Source organism: Taudactylus pleione, unplaced genomic scaffold (assembly GCF_031769625.1).
Source record: "Taudactylus pleione unplaced genomic scaffold, aTauple2 ptg000362l, whole genome shotgun sequence".
Taxonomy (NCBI): Eukaryota; Metazoa; Chordata; class Amphibia; order Anura; family Myobatrachidae; genus Taudactylus; species Taudactylus pleione.
The window spans coordinates 179,141-204,074 of NW_028284763.1; the positions used below are offsets into that span (position 1 = coordinate 179,141).

Here is a 24,934-nt window from a genome sequence, read left to right on the forward strand (position 1 = left end):
TCAGGGCAACATTACATTGTCATGACGGGATGTAGTCAGCTTACCGCCAAACGGTATGCCGGCAGCCGATATCTCTTTCCCGGAATCCCAACTTTCACCGGTGTCCCGACATCAGCAGAGATGCCGACGCCAGAATCCCGACAGCTGCCATCCCGAATGTAAGTATAGCAGACTGGGTTAGCTGTTGACTGTGGGGGGTGGGGATAGGTTTAGGCACCAGGAGGGGTTAGGGTTAGGCTGTGGACAGTGGGGTTAGGTTTATGCACCACCGGGGGAGGGGGGGTTAGGGTTAGGTACTAACCGGGAGGGTTAGGGTGCATGGGGGGAGGATTAGGGTTAGGATGCAGGAAAGGAAGGTTAGAGGGTGAAGGAAGAGGGTTAGGATAATTATGAGCCCCTGTCAGGAGACTGATCATTGGGATGACGCTGTCGGCCTTTTGACAGCCGGTATCGCGACTGCCGGTCTGCCATACCCAACCCGTCAGACATTAGCAGGCATTAGGTTAGGAGGAGTTAGTGGAGGAGTCATCTGTTAGCTGTCTGTGAAATGTGACTACAGGCATCATTGTCACTGTTGTCAGCGTATGTGTGTTTGTCACTCACACATTGCACACTCACACATTGCACACTCACACATTGCACACTCACACAATGCACACACACACGCTGCACACACACACACGCTGCACACTCACACACTGCACACTCACACACTGCACACTCACACATTGCACACTCATACATTGCACACTCATGCTGCACACTCACATGCTGCACACACACACACGCTGCACACTCACACACTGCACACTCACACATTGCACACTCACACACTGCACACTCACACATTGCACACTCATATGCTGCACACTCACATGCTGCACACTCACGCTGCACACTCACATGCTGCACACACACACACTGCACACTCATACGCTGCACACTCACATGCTGCACACTCATACATTGCACACTCACATACACTGCACATTCACACACTGCACACTCACACACTGCACACTCACACATTGCACACTCACACGCTGCACACACACACGCTGCACTCTCACACACTGCACACACACACATTGCACACTCACACACACGCTGCACACTCACACGCTGCACACACACACGCTGCACACTCACATGCTGCACACTCACATGCTGCACACTCATACATTGCACACTCACACACGCTGCACTCTCACATGCTGCACACTCACACATTACACACTCACATGCTGCACACACACACACACAGCACTCTCACACATTGCACATTCACACACACTGCACACTCACGCAAACTCACACACTGTACACTCACACATTGCACACTCACATGCTGCACACTCACACACAGCACACTCACACATAGCACACTCACACACACTGCACATTCACACACACTGCACACTTACACTGTATACTCACACACTGCACACTCACAAAAACTGCACACTCACACACTACAGTGCAAACAAACACTGCACACACACACACACACTGCACACTCACACGCTGCACACTCACATGTTGCACACTCATACACTGCACACTCACACACACGCTGCACACTCACATGCTGCACACACACACGCTGCACACTCACATGCTGCACACTCATACATTGCACACTCACACACGCTGCACTCTCACACGCTGCACACTCACACATTACACACTCACATGCTGCACACACACACAGCACACTCACACATTGCACATTCACACACACTGCACACTCACACAAACTCACACACTGTACACTCACACATTGCACACTCACATGCTGCACACTCACACACAGCACACTCACACATAGCACACTCACACACACTGCACATTCACACACACTGCACACTTACACTGTATACTCACACACTGCACACTCACAAACACTGCACACTCACACACTACAGTGCAAACAAACACTGCACACTAACACACACTGCACACTCACACGCTGCACACTCACATGCTGCACACTCATACATTGCACACTCACACACACTGCACACTCACACACTGCACACTCATACATTGCACACTCACACGCTGCACACACACACGCTGCACTCTCACACGCTGCACACTCACACATTGCACACTCACACACACGCTGCACACTCACATGCTGCACACACACACGCTGCACACACACACGCTGCACACACACACGCTGCACACTCACATGCTGCACACTCATACATTGCACACTCACACACGCTGCACTCTCACACGCTGCACACTCACACATTACACACTCACATGCTGCACACACACACTGCACACTCACACATTGCACATACACACGCTGCACACACACACGCTGCACACACACGCTGCACACTCACACACACTGCACATTCACACACACTGCACACTCACGCAAACTCACACACTGTACACTCACACATTGCACACTCACATGCTGCACACTCACACACAGCACACTCACACATAGCACACTCACACATAGCACACTCACACACACTGCACATTCACACACACTGCACACTTACACTGTATACTCACACACTGCACACTCACAAACACTGCACACTCACACACTACAGTGCAAACAAACACTGCACACTCACACACACTGCACACTCACACACTCATAAACACTGCACACACACTGCACACTCACAAACACTGCACACTCACACACTGTACACTCACTGCACACTCACAAACACTGGACACTCACAAACACTGCACACACACTGCACACTCACACACTGCACACTCACACACACTGCACACTCACACACCCGCAAACACTGCACACACACTGCACACTCACAAACACTGCACACACACTGCACACTCACAAACACTGCACACTCACACACTGCACACTCACAAACACTGCAGTGCAAACAAACAGGCTTCTGTCTGTGTTGCTGACCGCTGTTGTTTCTTGTTTCTTAAAGTAAACTTGCTCCTTTTTTCTGCAAATACTTATTGTTTATCTGTCCAAAATTCTCTACTGTGTTTGAGGCTGCTGCACCCCAGGATGATCTTTGTTTTGAGAGTTTCTCAGTTATATATATAAAAAAATGCAAAAAATAAATATGCTGTTTCCTGTTTTAACCAAAAATACTGCAATCTATTATAATTGAATTTGCATAGCGTGTTATCGTTCCAGTGTAAGCTACGGTGTGTGCGGTGCTGTCCCACCTTATGCTCCACCTCAAAACAATTCCCAAGTGTATATAACCAGTATGAATAAAAATGGAGTTTGACCACGCACACGCTATTCATGTCCATTCTTCTATAGATATAAGAAAAGTGACATGAGAAAGGAAAGAGCATTTCAGACAGACACTATTTTATTGCATCTGCTTTCAATGTCAGAATTCTTTTCTGTACACTTTATAAAATACTGTACTGTTGCAGCACTACATAAGGACGCCCTTACCTTACACACATCCGTAATACTTAGCAAGTCTGTGAAACCATTGGTAACAGCGAGTACAATCAGATCCTCACGCACACCTGTACAAGCTCTGACCTTACTCAGGAATTACTAACCTCATCGCACGCAGTGAAAGGCCAAGCTACGTATGTCATCGCAGTGGATCATTTATGCACGCCCCTGCAACAGCGTTCAAATGCACTGGCACACCTGCGTTTCGCCAACCATCCCCCCGTCACCACCCCCAAATGATACTTCCTGTCAATCACTCTGCAAGGGGTCTGCGTAGCTACTGCGATCACAGTCCTGATCGAAGCGGCTGGTTCGTGCACAAGCACTGAGATGCATACGCCTGCGCAGAACATAACAATCGGCCGATTGCGTGCATAATCGCAGTTATGATCTGTAATGAATCAGGCCCCTTGTTATTTCAAATATCTACTACACACACTTTGAAGCTGACATGACGGAAGTCAAAGAGGAAAAACTAAAAATATTAAAACATTAAACGCCCTATCGGCAATTGTCACTAGTGCATTAACTTAATGCATATATAAACTTTTCCAAACATGAACTTATTATAATAATAATAATAATAATGACACAGAGGACCTCATTCAGAGCCGCTCGTAAGCGGCAGTACGCTCGTTCCGAGCGATGTTCGCACATCTGCGCATGCGTACGGTTTATAATACGCATGCGCGAACCAGTCAGGCCGAAAATCGTTTGTTCGCTATATAGCGAGTGCCTGCTATTTTGAGTGACAGGAGGAGGCGTTTGTGGGTGGTAACAGGGGAAGGTGCTTGAAAACGGGGAGTGGAGATCAGAATGCAGGCGTGCTTAAAGGTCAAAGCGGGCGTTTTATGGGTGTGCATAATTAATACAGCAGCGTCATTGACCACGTCACTGGGTTATTTTATAGTCAGAACTGCTCGCATGATTGCGGTAGGAAAAAACAACCACAAGAATAGCGAGCAGATCATACGCTGTTCGATGTACTCGATTAATCTAATAAATAGCGGACATGACGTATGATGCGAGCGGCCAGGGGGCGTTTTTATCAAATAAAATTGCGCATGTTTTGTTCGCTCGTTCAGACATGGAGGCAGCAACAGACCGCAAGGAGCGAACAGTTCATTTGAATAGCCACCCCTTTTTCTGAATGAACGAGCGGCCGCTTACGAGCGGCTCTGAATCAGGCCCAGAGACAGATGTGGCATTTAAACTGGTCGGCCTTCTTATTAATTATCAATCAATCAAAAACTTAATTATGGTTGTGGCTGAAAGAAACAGCAGCCATCAGAGGTCAGTGACTACCAAATCAGATGACTAAATAAACTTCCAGGATCAATTGCCCACTCATCGAGTCCATAGGTCACATGAGACTCCCCCATACCTTCCAACGCACGGTTAGCCAACCAAGGCTGCTGACCCCAGAAGGGACAATCAGCCAAAAGGTATATCAATGGGTAGTGACCTATTAATCAGGTCACTGACCTCCCGGCTGCAGCGCTTTCCCGCCCAACGCCAAAGAAAAAGAAAAGAGGTGACATCAAAAATAGCCCAAAAAATTGGGAGGGAGGGGAAAAAGCTGAAAAGAGGCCGTCTCATATCTGCAGCTGCCCTAAGTAACCTGTAGCTCCCCCCACACCACGCCTTAATAACTCTACCATTGGCTGCACACTGAAACAGATTAACCCTCTACTATCTATGCAGCTATGATGTACCACTTTCCTATAGCATAGGGGTTTAAAGTCCCTCCTGCACAAATGGGAGGCCAACAGTGCAGCCACCGCTTACGGTAACGACTACACCGGACCCACTATGTAACGGAAACAAGGGACACCTGCCTCACGCCCCGCCCCTCAACCCCGGAGCACCACTGTCACCACAAATGCTGCCATAGGCTTAGCACCTGGCTATGGCGCTGTCTATCGCTGGTTGTCATGTTTTTATGCTTTACGTATATGCGTCTTGGATTCATGTGATAGCTTGGGCGTGGTTTAATTTGTGTCAGTGTTCGCATAGTGTAACCCTGGTAAATGGTTAAAGAGAGTAGGGTATTGATGAAAATAAATTATATATATATATATACATATATAGTGTGATAGGATCACTGGTAAAGTGGTCTGTGACACAGACATTTATCCCAGATTCCTGTCCTATGTTTTTAAAATCCCCAGGAGAAAGTCTGCAGTGTAGCAGGCTTGAGTTTCAGCTTTTTGAAAAGCCGGTGGGACCTGGGGGTTGTGGGTGAGAGGAGAGGGAGGGCTCCACCCACGGCCACTCCAGGTTTTGGGCCTTGCAACCTGGTAACAGGCTTGTTAAGGTTTCCACCTGAGAGTGGCCAATATAAGCCTAGTGTGTTTAGGGCTGATTGTCTCACCTGGGAGAGCAGACAGGGAGTTTTCTCAGAGACACTTGAAAACCTAACTGTAAGTGTTGTGTTGTGCTGTGCTTTTGTTGCTGGTGAGGGCATTAGGCCCTGCCAGGTTCTGGTAGTGAGGGAACTACCTGTGAAGTTAGTGCCCCGACAGGGCTAGGATTTATATTTATGTTTTCTTTATATTTTCTGTCATTGTACAATAAAGACTGGCGCCGACCAGCTTGTACTTGCATCCAGACTGGTGTGCTGCTTCCCTGCTGCTGTGTGTGTGTGTGTAAGGAAGGAGTCCTCTACCCAGGAGAGGGACCCCCTAACCTAACTGTGTCACAATATGGTGGAGAATGTGGGCAACCACACACACTAAAGTTGCAGCAAGAGGAAAACTTTCCATTTAAAAATTAAAGGGACAGACACCCAATTTGTGAGTGTGGAAATAACACTGTGTCCTTGGAGTCCCATAGAGGAGGCGTCAGCCAATGCTCAGAGAGGCAAGGTTCAGCTTCCAACCTACACCCCAGGACAAAATGGAGGACATTATTAAGGCCTTGCTCCAAGCTACAGCAGCTCAGCAGGAATCTACCAGGGCTCAGCAGGAAGCTACAGCAGCTCAGCAGGAGACTAACAGACTTCAACAGGTCTCCATTGAGGAAACCCGCCAGGCCTTAAGAGAGGTGGTACAGCACCTGGTCGCCTGGCCCAGGGATGTTAATACTGGTCCTCCCACAACCACTCACTCCGTACGAGCCAGTCACTTCCTCCAAATGATGACTTCGGGCGATGATGTGGAGGCCTATCTCGCCGCATTTGAAAGAATGGCCGAAAGGGAGAGTTGGCCCCAGGAGCAGTGGGCAAGTCTGGTGGCACCTTTTTTGTCTGGGGAGCCACAAAAAGCATATTTCGACTTATGCCTGGCTGATGCCAAGGACTATAAAAAACTAAAACAGGAAATCCTAACTCGCTTGGGAGTCACCACCTTTGTTCGTGCCCAACGGGTCCAACGCTGGGAGTTCCATATGGACAAGCCTCCACGTTCACAGATGCATGACCTCGTCCATCTGTCCTCAAAATGGCTACAGCCCGAGATGCTGACGGGACCACAGATCGTGGAAAGGGTCGTGATGGACCGGTACCTACGATCATTCGCCACTCTGCGCAAGTGGGTGAGCCATGCAGACCCTAAGACCGCGGACCAGTTGGTCGAGCTAGTGGAGAGGTATGTGGCGGCTGAGGAGCTGAGGAGTATGCCCCACCAAGCCCCAATGGCGCCCCGGCGAACTCCCAGCGGCACTGGTAAGACTGTTCCAGGGGAGAAGGGTGCTGGGCGGTGGGATGTACCTAAGACTGAGTGTGTAGAACCTGGAGACAGGCCTGCCAGGCCAGGAAGGTTCTTTCCCCGTAAACGACTAGACATTAATATGATTCAGTGTTTCCGATGTGGTGACTTCGGCCATATTTCCGCTAATTGTTCACTTACAACTGAACCTATGCAATGTGATACTGCTCATGTCTACCACAGGGGGTCTTTCTTTGCACAGACAGCCTGTACGGCTGACCGGCAGGCTGTGACTGATAAGCACATGTGTGTACTCACTGAAGATGGCAACCGAGTAGAGGCACTGTTAGACTCTGGTAGCTTGGTGACACTTATAAAAGCTGAGCTGGTGAACCCCTTGAGGCATACAGGGAAAACTGTTGGTGTGACCTGCATACATGGGGATACTCGATATTATGTTACTGCCGAGGTGAACATCGAGACACCATGTGGCTCTGCTATAGTTTCTGTGGGTTTGGTGCCTGGTCTGATGTACGATGCAATATTGGGGAGAGACTTTGCTCACTTCTGGAAGTTGTGGGAAAGCCGTTTTGTTCCAGAAGTGAACAACCCCGATCCACTTGAGAAGGTGCCGGAGTAATCATAACTAGGATTATTATAGTGTGAACAAATAACACAAGAAGAATTGCAACAATTACCATGCTTTTTTGCAAATGGATATTATATCAGTCAGAGGTGGAATCAATTGCATTACCATTAATTTAGGTTATCAGCAGTTTAGCTACAAAGTAATATCTTGCTGTGGCATTCAGGAACAAATATAACTGGACTATGGTTGGCTGTATGAAGACTGATTAACTTATAAACAGCTAAGGTTATATATATGGTATCCTGTGTATATGTTATCCTGTGTATATGGTATCCTGTGTATATGGTATCCTGTGTATATGGTATCCTGTGTATATGCTATCCTGTATATATGGTATTGTGTGTATATGGTATCCTGTGTATATGATATCCTGTATATATGATATCCTGTGTATATGTTATCCTGTATATATGGTATCCTGTGTATATGGTATCCTGTGTATATGGTATCCTGTGTATATGCTATCCTGTATATATGATATCCTGTGTATATGTTATCCTGTATATATGGTATCCAGTGTATATGGTATCCTGTGTATATGGTATCCTGTGTATATGCTATCCTGTATATATGGTATTGTGTGTATATGGTATCCTGTATATATGGTATCCTGTATATATGATATCCTGTATATATGGTATCCTGTATATATGATATCCAGTATATATGGTATCCTGTGTATATTATATCCTGTATATATGGTATCCTGTGTCCTGTGTATATGGTATCCTATATATATGGTATCCTGTATATATGATATCCTGTATATATGGTATCCTATATATATGGTATCCTGTGTATATTATATCCTGTATATATGGTATCCTGTGTCCTGTGTATATGGTATCCTATATATATGATATCCTGTATATATGGTATCCTGTATATATGGTATCCTGTGCTGCTCTCAAAGTTCTAACAAAAAAAAAATTGGTACTGGAGTATGTGTTCTGTAATGTAATGTTAGTTATGTTTATGTTATGTAAACCTAAGTCGTTAACTAAAGAAAATGTATGTTTAGATCATTTTAACATAATAGAGAATATATTTAGTCTGATTTCTATTAATATAAACAACATCAATTTGACACGTCATATAAACATGGTTGAAAAATCCATAACCTTTTGTGTTTATTCAAATGAAGACAATATTTTGACTTAATAGCTTTCAGTTCCATATTACGTAACTGGGTTTTCCCAAGTAGGCTCACATAATATACGTATACTTGGGTGGAGGCACTGATAACATTATATGTACCACTTATTGGGAGGATATGGGTGGGTACATTAGACTAGTGAAATGGGACTTAGTACCCTGGTGTCCCTTTAGAGGGTAAAGGGGGGTTACATTAGTATTCTGTGTTTGTCATACTGTATGATTTTTCTTATATATCGGTGCAGTGTTTCTTGTCTGTGTGCTCTTTGGCTTGTGATCTAACTATCGGCGTATTATAAGGTGCATAGGTGGATGCGCAGGGCTTCTTTGGTACATGCCGTACTATTTTGCTTATACAGGTTTTTTGGCTTCTCTGAGGTTTTAGATAAATTCCTAAGCACATTTTCTCAGCATTTTATTCTGCAGCACGGATGGCGTAATGGTTAGCTTTACTGCCGAGCACCACATTGGTCTGGTTAGTTTTATGGCTCATGCAGTGGAGGTCGTGGGCTTTATCCCCATCCTGTCTCTAGCGGTGTGTAGTTTCTATTTGTGATTCTATATGCGTACCATATCACCTGTTTCCAAATGGGGTTTTGTCATTTGTTAATTTCTGTTCCTGGGCTAACTGTTAGTTACTTAAATATAAGCCTGTAGCTAGTGCCTTATATTCCCATTCTTTTATTTTATGGCTGTCCTGTTATATTGTCTTATCATATGGCCTTTGTCATGTCCCGTTCAGCCTGGTGCTGGTTATAGGAAAATAGGGGAACCCCATGCCATTTTTTCCTTTTATTTTCCCATACCATCACAGGCTGAGAAGTCCAGGACTGGTTATGGATTTGAGGGGGACCCTACGCCTTTTTTTTCAATTTTAATTTTCTAAGTTTTTATACCTAACAAAGCCTGCACAGATCATAGGCCCTGATTCAGAGCCGCTCGTAAGCGGCCGCTCGTTCGTTCTGACCGATGTTTGCACATCTGCGCATGCGTACGGATTTTAATATGCATGCGCGAACCAGTCAGTGCGGCCGAAAATTGTTTGTTCGCTATATAGCGAATGCGTGCTATTTTGAGTGACAGGATGAGGCGTTTGTGGGTGGTAACAGGGGAAGGTGCTTGAAAACGGGGAGTGGAATTAGAACGCAGGCGTGCTTAAAGGTCAAAACGGGCGTTTTATGGGTGTACATAATTACTACAGCAGCGTCATTGACCACATCACTTGGTGTTTTTTTACTCAGAACTGCTCGCAAAATAGCCGTTGAAAAAACCAGCCACAAGAATAGCGAGCAGTTCATACCCTGTACGATGTACTCGATTAATCTAATAAATAGCGGACATGACGTATGGTGCAAGCGGCAAGGGGGCGTATTTTTCAAAATTACAACTACAAGTTTTGCTCGCTTGTTCAGACTTAGATGCGTGAACAGACCGCAATGAGCGAACGGTTCATTTGAATAGCCACCCCTTGTTTTAGAACAAACGACCGCAAATAGCGAGCAGCTCTGAATGAAGGCCATAGTGAGCTGTGCAGGGCTTCTCCCAAACACACCTGCCAGACCTATTTTTTTGGTGTTTTTTTTTTCCTCGATTTACAGTCGGTTTTTGGCTGGTTTTAAACTGACCATTAGCAAATCTTGAAATCCGGTTCTGGTCCATGTGAAAGTATGGATTGTTGGGGGAGCATTTGAAGTGCTACCCCTGTTGGACACTAATGCATGAACAAAATGTGCAGGGGGAAGTCACCTCATGAATCCAAACTCTTATTTAGGTTACAGCATTCCGTTCTCAAACCATTGTGCTAAAAGAATAGGACTGCACACCTAGGCCTAAGATTTATCAATATTATTTTTACTAAAAATTTTTGGAAAACGGACAACTTTTTAGTAACCCACATGTGACTTGCAGGGTGGAATGGTACCTTGCAGTCAGTAGCACTGCTGCAAAGATGCCCTGTGTGTCCAATGGCCGCTTCGGGCTAGCACCCTGCAGCCTTTGGAGCTGACCAATGTGTGTGTTGCCTAGTGCTCTACTTTCTACAGCTGGCAGCTCCGCCCCTCGGTGTGATGTCATGTTGTCATTGGTTTAGGGGGTGGGACATAGCACAGAGCAGCATCGAGCCCTGTTCTGGCCATGGTAAGACAGCACAATTAATATATCATTTAGTTGCAGGGAGCCTATAAAATGGAAAATGAACAAGACACAAGTACAAAGTGTACAGGTTTCCCTTCAGTACCCATGAATAAACATATCAGTCACTTTCCCCTCCTTTATCAATGTAGCTCAATCGTTCGTTTCCTTGTAATCATGCAATTCAATTGCAACATAAACTAAAATATTAGCATCAATGGGAGGGACTTAGGGGGTCTATGTACTAAGCCCTGGATGGAGATAAAGTGAATGGAGATAAAGTACAAGCCAATCAGCTCCTAACTGCCATGTCACAGGCTGTGTTTGAAAAATGACAATTAGGAGCTGATTGGCCGGTACTTTATCTCTCTCCACTTCATCTCCATCTTAGTAAATAGTCAAAAAGAGAAAATGAACCGCGCTTAGAGAAAATGCCCAGTATAGATTTAGTAATAAACTGTGTGCCCCATAAAAAACGTAATACAAAAATAATAATATTCAAAAAGGTGCAGTAAAAAACAAGATATTTGAATAATAATAATAATAATAATAATAATAATAATATGCTACATAAGATTACTCCAAGCATACATGATGAAACCATAAATGGAAACAATAAACACATATAACATGAAACAAAGGCCCTGATGCAGACCCACTCGCAAGCGGCTGTCCGCTCGCAAGTGGGTCGATGGTCTGCACTGAGCATGCGCACGACGGAGGGAGCTCCGTCCTGCGCATGCGCCAGATGCGATGAGCGAAGGAAAGTCCTTCGCTCGTTGTGTCTGATCAAAGGGGGCGTGCTGTCGATGTTGATTGCGGCCATCAAACTGCACGCTCGTATAGGCTGTGGGTGGTGACCCACAGCTATACGAGCGTCCAGGAGGACGCTCATTTTTTATGGAAGGCGGACCTCATTCAGAGCGTACGGCTCTGAATGAGGGCCAATGTTTCTCTCTTTATGTTGCTATACATAAAATAATCACAGTTCAAAATAGCAGCTAGGAGCTCTCTGGTTATATGCTCTTAAATAGAACCAAATGTTTTTTTTTTGTTATTAGATTAGTACAGCCAGATCCGGCTGTTTAACCACTTGCCTGGCACGGTCGTATCAGATACGACCGCACCAGGCTGGGCTTTCCCTGACATGGTCGTATCTGATACGACCAGTCAGAAATGCCCACTAGGCGGCTGTGGGAAGCTAATCCTCCCACAGCCGCCTACATCAGAGGGACCTTCTGGTCCCTCTGCAAGCGCGGCCACCTCTCCAGTGTGTCCCGATCACTGCTGGCCACAGTGATCGGGCACCGCCGGCAGCCCCCCTCCATTAGAAGCAGCAGGGCTGCTGCTGTGACCCGATCACTGTGGCCAGCAGTGATCGGGCAGCCATCTCCACCCCCTTCAGTGAACAGCAGTAGCGGCGGCTCTGGTAGCCGCCGCCGCTGCTCTGTATCCGGGCCGCCAGCGGGAGACGCTCCCGCTGCAGCTCCGGCTCTACACATAGGAGCAGCAGCAGCGGCTCTGGTAGCCGCGACTGCTGCTATTTTCCCCGGCCTCAGCTCCGCCTCCCCGTCTCCATGTGCCCGATCACTGCTGGCCACAGTGATCGGGCAATAAATAATAGAGGAATGATAAAATATATATATATATATATATATATATATATATAAATATACACACACACACACGTATGTATGTATATATATATATATATATATATATATATATACGTATGTGTATATATATATATATATGTGTGTAAATATATATGTATATGTGTGTGTGTGTGTATATATATATATATATATATATATATATATCTACATAATGTTCGATATGTATATTTATATATATATCGATCGATGGATATCGCAGAGCCTCTGATTAGGGATGGCGACTGACCATCAATGGTTTGCAAACCATCGATGGTCTGACTGAAAACAAGTGGTTTGCCACTGCTGGTGGCCATCAATGTTGCACCATCGATGGCAACCCTCAATCGATGTTTAGGAAACATCGGCAGTTGTGGTGATATAAGGAAGCGTTGGATTGGCCGTACTGAACACGTGACTCTTAAATGGAGCGTGATTGATCCTCCAGGATGAATAAAGTCTGGGGCTGAAGTGGTAATTGGCTTGCCTTGAGAAAGCATATCACAGCGAAACGCGCGTTGGCACGTTCGCTGTGTGTCCCTGTAATTCTGATAATATTTCAATCAATTGTATGTGTTTTAATGTATGCTGCACGTGGTAGAAGCAGGTGTTGGAGAATTAACAACCCCGCGTATTGAGCACAACAGATTGGCAGCTTGAATCCATGTCAGTTAATAGCGGATAAGAATAGCAACACTGTTGCCAATAGACCGTACTGAAACTGATCAGAACCCTACCGCTACTTAGTATATGTAGAGGTTTAGTGATACAACAACCTTTTCAAGCTACCTAGTAGATGTAGAGGTACAACAATCTTTTCAAGCAGCAACAGGAGTTAAAATATTTTCAATGCTGACATAATATTATGCAAGAGTCGTTAAGGAATCAGGATGGGATATAATCCTTGATAATAACCGGACCACTTTTATGCCAACTGATCAATATTAATATAATAACATATGGCATATATTGTGCATTAGGTCTGGAATAATCCTTGATCACCCAGCGAACTAATAAATATTATGATATTGTCAGTAATAACTTATGCAGTGACAAACCAGTGATAGATTGGAATATCCAACTGCCACCTATTCACTGTTCAGAGATTGTAACAGATCTATCTCCTTGTATTAAACACATTCTTTATCATAATAATACGGAATAATTAAAGAGGACACACAGCGGAAGTAAATAAATTTTATTGCACATTTCTGTTTCTATTCACATAATCTGTCTCTATTTTTAAATCATTATTTCGCTGAATATTATTCCCTCTCTGGGATTAAGAACAAAATTCTTTTTAATGTATATCAAATAAAGTATATAATTTTTAAAGGTATCTACAATATGTGCGCCGAAATATAGACAAACTATCTCTTTTCTGTCTTGTATACTCATTATAAGGTATTCTGTACCAGTTGTCTTTTGGCAGCACCCCCTACAATAAATATATATTGCTATTTAAATATTAAATATGGGGTCACATCACACAACCAAGAGATGTGTGCGGGTATAAACTTTCCATTAGTATATTTTTGGTTTTGTTATTACCTGTCTGGGCTACAGGCAATGTGTTTACACATGTGATCTAAAGGTGCTTGATGAGATCACACAGGTAAGGCTAATTTGTTTAAGCCTCAGACTTAAATACAATGGTTTATTTAGCTTAACCACATCAGATACTAACGGCCTATAATGGCTATCGATAGATTAAATGCCTAACAATGGTTTCCAAATTCACTCTGTCTGTGTATATCAATGTCTGTATTGTAGTTCAATTTTCATAGGCATACTGTTCTGTGTGCAGAGCAAACGCTCACCATACCTTTGTGTATTCTTAATTATTTGTTACAGACAAATATACAAAACCTGTCTTGTCATCACTGGATATTTAATGTAAGGACATTTTAGTTAGCTAAAATGGCGTTTTGCGACCAGTCGCAAAACGGCGTCTTGCAGATCTTGGTTTTAGAAACAGACAAATCTCAGGTGCACAACTCGAAATCATTAATAATATATATAAATGCAATAAAATTTTGCAATCAGAGGTTTTTAGCATAATCATGGCCAAGGTTATGGGCCTACCCACCATATCCAGGTAACCTCTTTCGGGTAGGTCCCTAACATACTAGGGTTCAAATCCAGAGCGCAGGACCCCCCAAAAACTGCCCCAGCCAAGCCGCCCCAGGGCACCAGCATAGTAAGAAAAGTGCAGTGTAAAGAGATAGTTAGGAGCAACTGCAGGTGCATATAAAGGATGAAAATAAAAAAGTGAAGTACATATATATTAAACACACAGTGAAGGATTAAAATGTGTTATAAAGGAAAATGTGTTATAATGCGGTGCCCTGAGACAGATCAGCCAATGCAATCCAAGGGGACCCACGCCCCAAAAATGAACCAAAGTTGCACTACAGTATATAACTTTTAGGACTTACCTAGAATTGTGCCTAATACAGTGTGCATATACTAGGGATGTGCAGGCTCGGATAGGTTTGAGTTTGCATGCCGAGTTCGGATTTTTCCCTCCAAAAAAACGGAACTCAGAAAGAGGCTAAACGTCATCTTGCATGGACAAACATCATCATTCCTGGACTTTTGTGTATGAAGATATGGAGATGGGGTGTTTTTGTAGATACCAAGCATTTTACCATGTGTAAGGGTCAGAATTTCTGGAAGTATTCTTCCCAAATAACATAACAATCACTGTACTAAGATTGGTCAAACACTCCCCTGATAGGCATAGCACTCTTCCTTTCGACTCCACTCCATTAACATCAGCTCCCATCTCCTCTGTTTGTCCTCCGTCACAGAAACCGGGAAACCCCAGACAAACCAAGATGATGGAAACTCTGGAAGAAAATACAAAAATTAACACAGCAGGCCAATTCATTGCTGCAACAATGATCTATGATTTTTTTTCAGCTCGGATATCTCACTGCCACCTTTTAATCCTCCTGGAACAGGTTCGCAATTGACATGTCCTCGTTATCTGTCTCGACTCCGCCCTGTATCTCCACCGGTTGGTTGACCTAACTGCAGTGAGTGGAATGGACCCAGGTATCTCTCTTGGCCACCTTCAAGGATGTGGTACTCATCAACAACACCTGACCTTCCCACCGATCAATCAGACAACCTGAGCATAAAACATGTCTGATCATAACAAATTCTCCAGGTTTAACATCATGACAGTTTGTTTCTGGCATATCGGGTAACAACAATCTTAGTTTCTGCTGCTTTGTTATAAGATACTTTACAGTGACCTCGTTGTTACTTTTCAGATCTTCCTGCGGACTTACAATCAAATGAGGTTGTCTACCAAACAGTATTTCAAAAGGGGACAGATTAAGAGGAGGCCGAGGAGTGGTTCTTATGCTATGTAGGACCAACAGTAGTGCTTCTGGCCATCCTAGTCCAGTTTCTGCCATGATCTTACTTAATTTATTTTTGATAGTACCGTTCACCCACTCCACCTTGGCACTGGCTTGCGGTCGATAAGGGGTGTGATGTTTACTATCAATACTCATCAACTTACACATACTCTGGAAGATATCACCGGTGATATGAGTACCCCTATCACTCTCAATAATTCTAGGGATACCGTATCTGCATACAAACTCCTATACAATCTTTTTAGCAGTAAACACAGCAGTATTAGTGGCAGCTGGATAAGCCTCTACCCAATTAGAGAATACATCCGTACAAACTAATACATACTTGAGATTCCTGCAGGGTGGTGATTGGATGAAATAAATATGTATTACCTGGAAGGGTCCATCTGTTGGAGGGATGTGAGATGGCTCAGTTGGTATCGTTTTCCCAACATTCTTCCTTAAGCATGTCAAACAGGACATTGCCCTCTTCTCAGCTTGAGAAGAGAAGCCCAGTGCTCACCAATATGCCATGACCAACTTACACATACCTTGCTTTCCCAAGTGAGTCAGACGGTGCGCTGCCTCAGCCAAGCTTGGGTAGTATGCCTTGGGTGCCACCGGCTTACCTTGTCCATCTCTCCAAAGTCCAGAGGACTCCTGCCCACATCCCTTGGATCTCCAGACGGCCTTTTCCTGAATGGAACACAAATTTTGCATCTCAATTAATTTCTGCATATCAACAGTTTGAAAAGTCATCATTTGTTCAGTAGGTACATTCATTTTCATCCCTGCTGCCCATTTGGCAGCTTCATCTGCTCTGTTATTTCCCAGCGACACTGGATCATCCTCACATGTGTGAGCTTTACATTTAATGACAGCCACTGCCTTTGGCATTTGGATCGCTGTTAATAGTCCTTTTATGTGTTTTGAATGGGCTACTGGTGTGCCTGCTGCTGTCATAAAATTTCTCAGATGCCATAGAGCTCCGAAATCATGCAGCACCCCGAACGCATACCTTGAGTCAGTGTAAATGTTAGCAGATTTGCCTGCTGCTAGTTCAGACGCTCTTCTTAGTGCTACTAACTCTGCCACCTGGGCTGAGTGAGGAGGACCAAGGGGTTCAGCTTCTATGATGTCTTTGTCATTTACAACAGCATAACCTGTACATAACTCTCCTGTGTCAGTTTGTCTATGACAACTCCCGTCCATGAAAAACATAAAATCTGCATTTTCTAAGGGTGTATCACGTATGTCAGGCCTAGCTGTAAAAGTTTGATTCAAATAATCCATACAATCATGTTCATCAGTACCCCCACAAAACTCACCTTCTGCCAGAGACTCACCCTCCACCCTTTGTGCATTCCTATGCACATATGGTAAGTACGTTGCTGGATTTATGTATTGCACCGCTTAATGGTGATGTTTGCAGTTGCTATCAGAGCTAGCTCCCATTTGGTGAACCTAGCTGAGGAGACATGTCTGGTTTGGGCTGAATTCAACAAGGCAGATACTGCATGGGGTATCAGAAACAAACAATTGTATCAGAAACAAAAGTTTAGTATCATTTAAACATGACATAAATGAATCAGAACACAACAATTAATTGTCTACATATTGTATTAGAACAGATCCATTGGCAGGTTGAAAAGATTTCAAACAGTCGTGTAAGGCCTGGGAGAAGATACTGGGGCTGTCTATGAAACCCTGGGGAATTTATGTCCAAGTGTATTGTACCCCCTTATATGTGAAAGCAAGGAGGTACTGACAGTCAGGATGTAAAGGGACAGAGAAGAAAGCAGAACAGAGGTCAATGACAGTAAAATGAGTAGCAGTTGTTGGGATCTGCATAAGTATGACAGCTGGATTTGGCACTACGGGAAATTGGCTCTCAACCACCTTATTAATTCCTCTAAGGTCTTGCACTAGCCTATAACCCCTCCCTCCAGCCTTCTTTACTGGAAAAATGGAACTATTAGCTACACTTGCTGTACGTACTAAATTTCCCTGCTGTAATAACCTTTCAATTATGGGATAAACCCCTAATTCTACCTCTGGTTTTAACGGGTACTGGGGAATTTTTTGAGCTTGCCTACCGCTTTTTAGGTTTACCATTACAGGAGCTACGTTTGCCATTAATCCAGTGTCCTGTCCATCTTTGGTCCACAGGGAACTTGGTATTTGTGCCAACATCTGTTCTACCTGTGCTGGATTTTGATCTGTAACAGTAGAATGAAACATTAGCCTTTGTGGAGTGTCCAGTATATCCCTCACCTCGTGCGCAATTCTCTCTGGAATATCCAGGAATATACCATCAGGGGTACAATAAATGACACATCCCATCTTACACAATAAAATCTCTTCCCAATAAGTTAGTAGGAGCCGCTGCAGCCAGGAGAAAAGAATGCCTGGTATTTAATGGACTGACAGTAACCTCGGTGGGTTCTGTTAAAGGATAATGCTGCACTTTACCTGTTACACCCATTGCTGGTACTGTCTTATTGGTCACCTGTACATTGGATGGAAAAGTTAACACTGACCTGGTCGCTCCTGTATCTACGAGAAAATAATGTTTAGTACCAGCTACATTAACTGTCATTACAGGCTCTTTCCTGGTATCCACAGTTAGGCTGTAGACTACTGGTATGACCTGACCCCTAGAGTTGACTGTCCTGTTCTAAAACAGCATTCATGGCCGCGATGTGGGCAGGTGATAGCTGTGGCTGTCCTGAATGGTGTGGGTATCCCTCCTGTTGGGACCTAGGGAATTCCTGGCTTGCTTTACAAAACCTACTTATATGGCCCTCCTGATTACATGTAAAACACTTTCTTATGTAACGTGGGTTAAAAGGTTGTTGTTGTGTAGGGAGAGAAGTATGAGAAGATTGAGGTTGGTTAAAAGATTGAGGTGGGTTATGAGGATATGTGTTTTGAGATTGTGCGGGGTGTGTGTATTTTGGCCGTGTGTGGTAAGTGCGTTGTGGTGGTATTTGCATTCCTTCTAGAGCTTGAATACTAACGGCCATTAATTTCTCGCTCTGCAATTCTCTCTTCTTAAGGATGTTTTTGTCATGCTCAATTGCAGCTTCCCTGAGAGCATCCACTGTAATTCCCCTCCACTCAGGAAGTGAGGTCTGAACCCTGCTCTTAAGGACGTCTTTAAGACCATCCATAAGTACTGTAACTGTAATTTGTTATCTTTAATCTCTTGTATACCTGTATACTGGGTAATAGTCTGCAGAGCTCAGCTAAAATAGTCTCCTGCAGACTCACTCTCCTTTTGTTTAATTGTGAAAATTTTACTCCAATTAACTACTACAGGGAAATGTATGGCCAGTTGATCTACAATGTGAGTTATATTATTTTGGTTGCCTTCATTGGTTATAGGAATATATCCATCCAATGCACAGGCCGTGATAAACTTTTTCACGTCGCTATTGTGTGGAAGACATGCTGGTTGGCTCATGGGCATTACCCAAATCCTTTCCAAATTTTTGGCAACTTGCTAAATCCTTCCTAGGGTCTGGGAAATTACCATTATGGAATGTAACTCTGCCCTCGTCCATGGACAATGCATTGCTACATCCCTTGTGGTCACTATGCCCTGTGTGTCCGGATTCCCATGTTATTGTCCGGACGGGGTGGATGCCTAATGCACTACTACCCGTGGCTTTATTACCTGGTGGCGGGTTCAGCCTCTGGCTACTATATATGGGGTTTGCAATCTCTGTAGCTACGGGGTTTATTATTTCTTGCACTATCAATGGTGAAACCCCCTCCTTTGCTGGTGCTAGTGGGGCCATTACCTATGCATGTGATGGTGGTACATGTAACATTTGTTCAACATGGGAAAGAGCGGACATTACAACAGGTTCATCATCTGCAGTATAAACATATTCCTTACAGTTACTAAGAAGAGGGTACAAAATGCTTGTTACATTCTTATGGTTTTTGTGATTGACTGTACCTACACAACTATCCGCATAGGGCGGCGGTGGTGCACGTGCGTTAACAGTGCCTTTGGCGATGCTACTTTGCAGTGCGTGCTCGTTCCCTGGCATCACCTGCACAATGCTGTTTTGCGTTGTGCCAGCGCTCCCTTGCGCTGTGCATGCGGCGCTGATTTGCGTCGCATGCACTCCGCTTTGCCACATATTCCCTTCATGCTGCCACAACTTCAAACAATCATTGAACTTTACCCTTTTGTTTAGAGACCTCACCAAGCAAATACTGTCCCTAACATTGTTCAAGACTTCCACAATCAAAGCTACCTATCTTGGGAAAAGGCTTTCTACATTTCTTGGTCATCTTGACCCTTATGTTACAATACGCCGTAGCGTAAGCACCATACTTTTTAAACATAACATACCTTGCCGACTCTTGCGGCCCTTCCATCAGCAGCGCTTCATCGACCGCTACTAGAGATTGCTTAGCACCCATATTAAGAACAATGCTACGCAATTTCCAGAAAACGTTGACCAGTGAATGATTTTCAAAGAGCTACGCTCACGCACTCCCTACCCTACTTGTGGCTGTATTACCAAGCTTCACCCGCTCGCTTCTGCAAGCTTATACACCGGTTTCCCGTTAGTATAGCCAAAACGTGAGGAAAGGAAACAACTTGCTTTGTGAGTTATTTATTTTTCCTCGTGGTAAATCGACTCAAGTTTTACCACACCACTTCCTACTTCGGGTTTACTCCCGCTGGTAGCATCTAGAAATTCCCAAAACCCCTAACCTTGCCAGCAGGTTCACTCCCATGACACCCACTTCACAATCACAATTTATACAAAACTATGTGGTCCGATCACTCTGCCCAAGGACCCTAACCGATCAATGGACTTTGCAATTAATGGGTGTTCGGACGAGAAGAACTCCTTGTTTTCTCGATAACCACAATGTACCTGCTTTGTACACTGGCCCAGTAGTTTGATCGACCTCGTCAGGCACCTACCAAGTTTACACTTTGAGGTTTGACCAGACATTAACCTCTGCTAGGCATAACCAGACAGTAACCTTAGCTTTTTCAGGCTTTACCAGACAGTAGCCCCCACCCACATTCACACTCCAATCACATACCCTAATTCTGCGCAGAACAAATAAAACCTTTTCCCAAAATATAGCAGTACAATTCAGAGGCTTGAACAGGTAATCCAATACGAAAGAAAACACAATGACCTTTTAAACATGCAGCAGCAATACAGAGAACGTGCAGACGCTAATGTGCGACTTACCCCCTAACATACTGTTTTTACACACAAGGAAAAAACACTTTTCCTTCTTTGTCCCTAGTTCTAGTCAGCGCTCCTTGTTCTTACATGGTGACGGTAGCGTTCTCTCAGCAACTAAGTGGTAGCAGGTTTTGGAAGGCAAAGCGTTCTTTCCTGCTTATGGCCTCCACCCTTTTGCTGAGGGAACGATGCCGTATGTTACCATGTAAGTGGCAGCGTGATTTCACTCTGAGCCCCCCAACTATGGATACCTATTTAAAACCTCTGTGGAATCCTGCCTATAACCTCTAAACCTCAGATGACGCTAATTAACATTATCTATAGTCGCACACAGCAATAAACACTTTAGACTTGGATTGTGGTTCCGAAGCAGAAGCACAAAAGTTATTATTTAGCATAAAAAGAAAAAGTTACTTTAGCGCTCATGATCTAGACAATACGTGCAAAGGTTACATTCAATATAGGTACAGTCAGTACATACGGCAGCACTCCGGTCCCAGTTACAGTCATCTATCCAGAAGCCTGCGGTCATCCAAGAAGAATGGCTACTATCTGGGGCCGGGACGCAGGTTATATACCTTACAGATCATGATAACAACAATGTAGGCAGACAAACATAATTCCATTGGTTCTTGCTCGTGGGTGATCTTCTTATTGGGCAGTTCTAGGGGTATGTCCAATCTTCTCCAGATTGCATTGTCTTTCTTTAATTGATTTAAATTAACCACAGGCTCAGCATACAGAGTTTTATATTTCAACCAATAATTCACTATGGTCCATAACTCCCGAACGCATGATCCGATTCCCTTGCCGATAAAACCGGAGATCTGCAAATAAACAGCGGATCAGAATGGCACCAAACATGGTCTATCATGTACTAAACCATAGATATCATATAACATGCACTTCACAATATTGCTGATATAAATAAAACCCTGAATATTAACCTAAAATACTGCGGAACCTTTTAATTTAATTGTGTGTATAATAATGATTATATGCAAGTATGCGTTGTGTGTCTGAGCACAGCGTAAAAGGTGCACTTTTTGTATGTTTGTGTCTGGAATAGCAACTATATATATATATATATATATATATATATATATATATATATATATATATACACGCATTGTGGGTACACATGCGATTGTCTATGTGCATGCATGTATTTATCATGAATTGGGAGATTATATATATATATATATATATATAATTTCGCAGGTGTAGGCACTCCTTTTCCAAATTACTTGCCGTGGTGCGCACTTGGTAGTAAATAGAACAAATATTGGTGTCACTCTCCAGTCTTAGTAATAATCCACACTGGCAACTTTGTCACATGTATTTGTTCTATGATATATATATATACATATATACACACACACACATCTCTCTCTATGCATTATTTGGTTTTGATATTACTTGTCTGGGCTACAGGCAATGTGTTTACACATGTGATCAAAAGGTGCTTGATGAGATCACACAGGTAAGGCTAATTTGTTTAAGCCTCAGACTTAAATACAATGGTTTATTTAGCTTAACCACATCAGATACTAACGGCCTATAATGGCTATTGATAGCTTAATTGCCTAACAATGGTTTCCAAATTCACTCTGACTGAGTATATCAATGTCTGTATTGTGGATCAATTTTCATAGGCATACTGTTCTGTGTGCAGAGCAAACGCTCACCATACCTTTGTGTATTCTTAATTATTTATTACAGACAAATATACAAAACCTTTCTGGTCATCACTGGATATTTAATGTAAGGACATTTTAGTTATCTAAAATGGCGTTTTGCGACCAGTCGCAAAACGGCGTCTTGCAGATCTTATTATTAAACAGATTCTGTATCAGCCAATTATCCGGCTTTGACACCTTTACCCGAACCTGGGTTGTCTGTCTTTGATGGCATGGCTCTTGAGACATCCCTCCTAAGGTCAAAGGGTTTTTCTATCTCTGTGGTTAACACCATGCTCAGAGCGCGGAAGCCAGCCTCTGTCAGGATCTACCATGGGGTGTGGGATACCTATTTTGATTCGTGTTGTCCTAGAGGTTACGACCTCAAAGTTTTTCGGATATCCAGAGCGTTTGCTTTCCTGCAGGCAGATTTGGACCTTGGTCTCCGCCTTGCTTCACTGAAGGTGCATGTCTCTGCCCTTTCAGTGTGGTTCCAGCGAAGGATTGCTCCTCTTCCTGATATCTGCACCTTTCTTCAGTGGTCCTTCACATTCAGCCTTCCTTTGTCCCTCCTGTGTCTCCTTGGGATTTGACTGTAGTGCTTAGGGCTCTCCAGGGCCCTCCATTTGAACCTCTAGGCTCAGTGGACCTCAAATGGCTTACAGCTAAGACGGGGTTCCTTCTGGCTATTGCTGCCACCAGAAGAGTGTCGGATTTGGGTGATCTTTCTTGTCGCCCTCCATTTCTGATTTTTCACCAGGACAGGGTGGTGCTTCGGGCTCACCCTGGCTTCCTTCCTAAGGTGGTGTCTAGTTTCCATATTAATGAGGAAATTATTGTGCCGGCCTTTAATTCTCCAGACTTCTTGGCAGGTGAGGCCTTGTTGGATGTGGTATGAGCTCTCAGTATTATGTGGACCATACCAGTTCCCTTTTGGAAGTCAGACTTCCTTTTTGTCCTTTATGGGTTTCACATGAAGGGATGGCCAGCCAACAAACAGACTTTGGCTAGGTGGATTTGTATGACGATCTCTGAGGCTTACACTCAGGAGGACCTTCCTGTTCCGCCCTCTGTTACTGCTCATTCTACTAGGTCTGTGGGTCCCTCGTTCAGCTCTGCAAGGTGGCCACATGGTCCTCTGTCCATACCTTTGTGAGGTATTATGCATTTGATACCTTTGCCTCTCAGAATGCTTCCTTTGGGTGGCGGATTCTCCTTTCTGCACAGGAGCGTCCCCACCCTTAAAGGGACTGCTTTGGGAGATCCCCAAAGTGTCCCTGTGGAGCCTTTGGACCCTGCAGTAGAAAATAAGAGATATGGTAAGAACTTACCTTTGTTATCCCTATTTCTATGAAGTCCATAGGGTTCACAGGACTCCCACCTGTCGCACCTGTGCCGCAGATGGACTATGTTCTAGTCACCAGTTTTTCCGTCTCCTTCTGTGTGAGAATGTGATTCTTGTGTGTTCCAGACATTCTTCTCTCTCTCATTTTCTCCTCCTCCGGCCTATGGCTTGTTACATAACTGAAGGTGCCTTGGCCTGGGGGCGGGGTATAGGAGTGTTGCCCCGGTGCATCCTGGGACTAAAGATTTAACTATGTGGTGCCTGATGACAACTGCCATCGCCTATACCCCAAGGTATCCTGTGGAACCCTATGGACTTCGTAGAAATAGAGATAACAAAGGTAAGTTCTTACCATATCTCTTATTATTTTTTTATTAAGTGGTTTATTGGGCACACATTTTATAACTAAATCTATACTGGGTATTTTCTCTAAGCGCGGTTCATTTTCTCTGTATGTTATTGGCTAGCAACCACAATAACTGCAGCTAGAAAAATTGCCAAGAATATAGAATTTTTTTTTACCATTGTGTTATTGTAATTTTATTATTCTGTTTTAAAGCACCAGGGCTATATATTTTGGTTAGTAAATAGACCCCTTACACACATTCAGCCAATCTTAAAAGGCAGCCAATC

At 43.9% G+C, this 24,934-nt stretch overlaps 1 protein-coding gene across 1 annotated transcript in view; it reads left to right on the forward strand.

Annotated features, from left to right (window-relative positions):
• Positions 1-24,934, forward strand: part of LOC148508515 (uncharacterized) — a 143,903-nt gene that overhangs the window by 13,679 nt on the left and 105,290 nt on the right. The gene's annotated exons all lie outside the window — the stretch shown is intronic.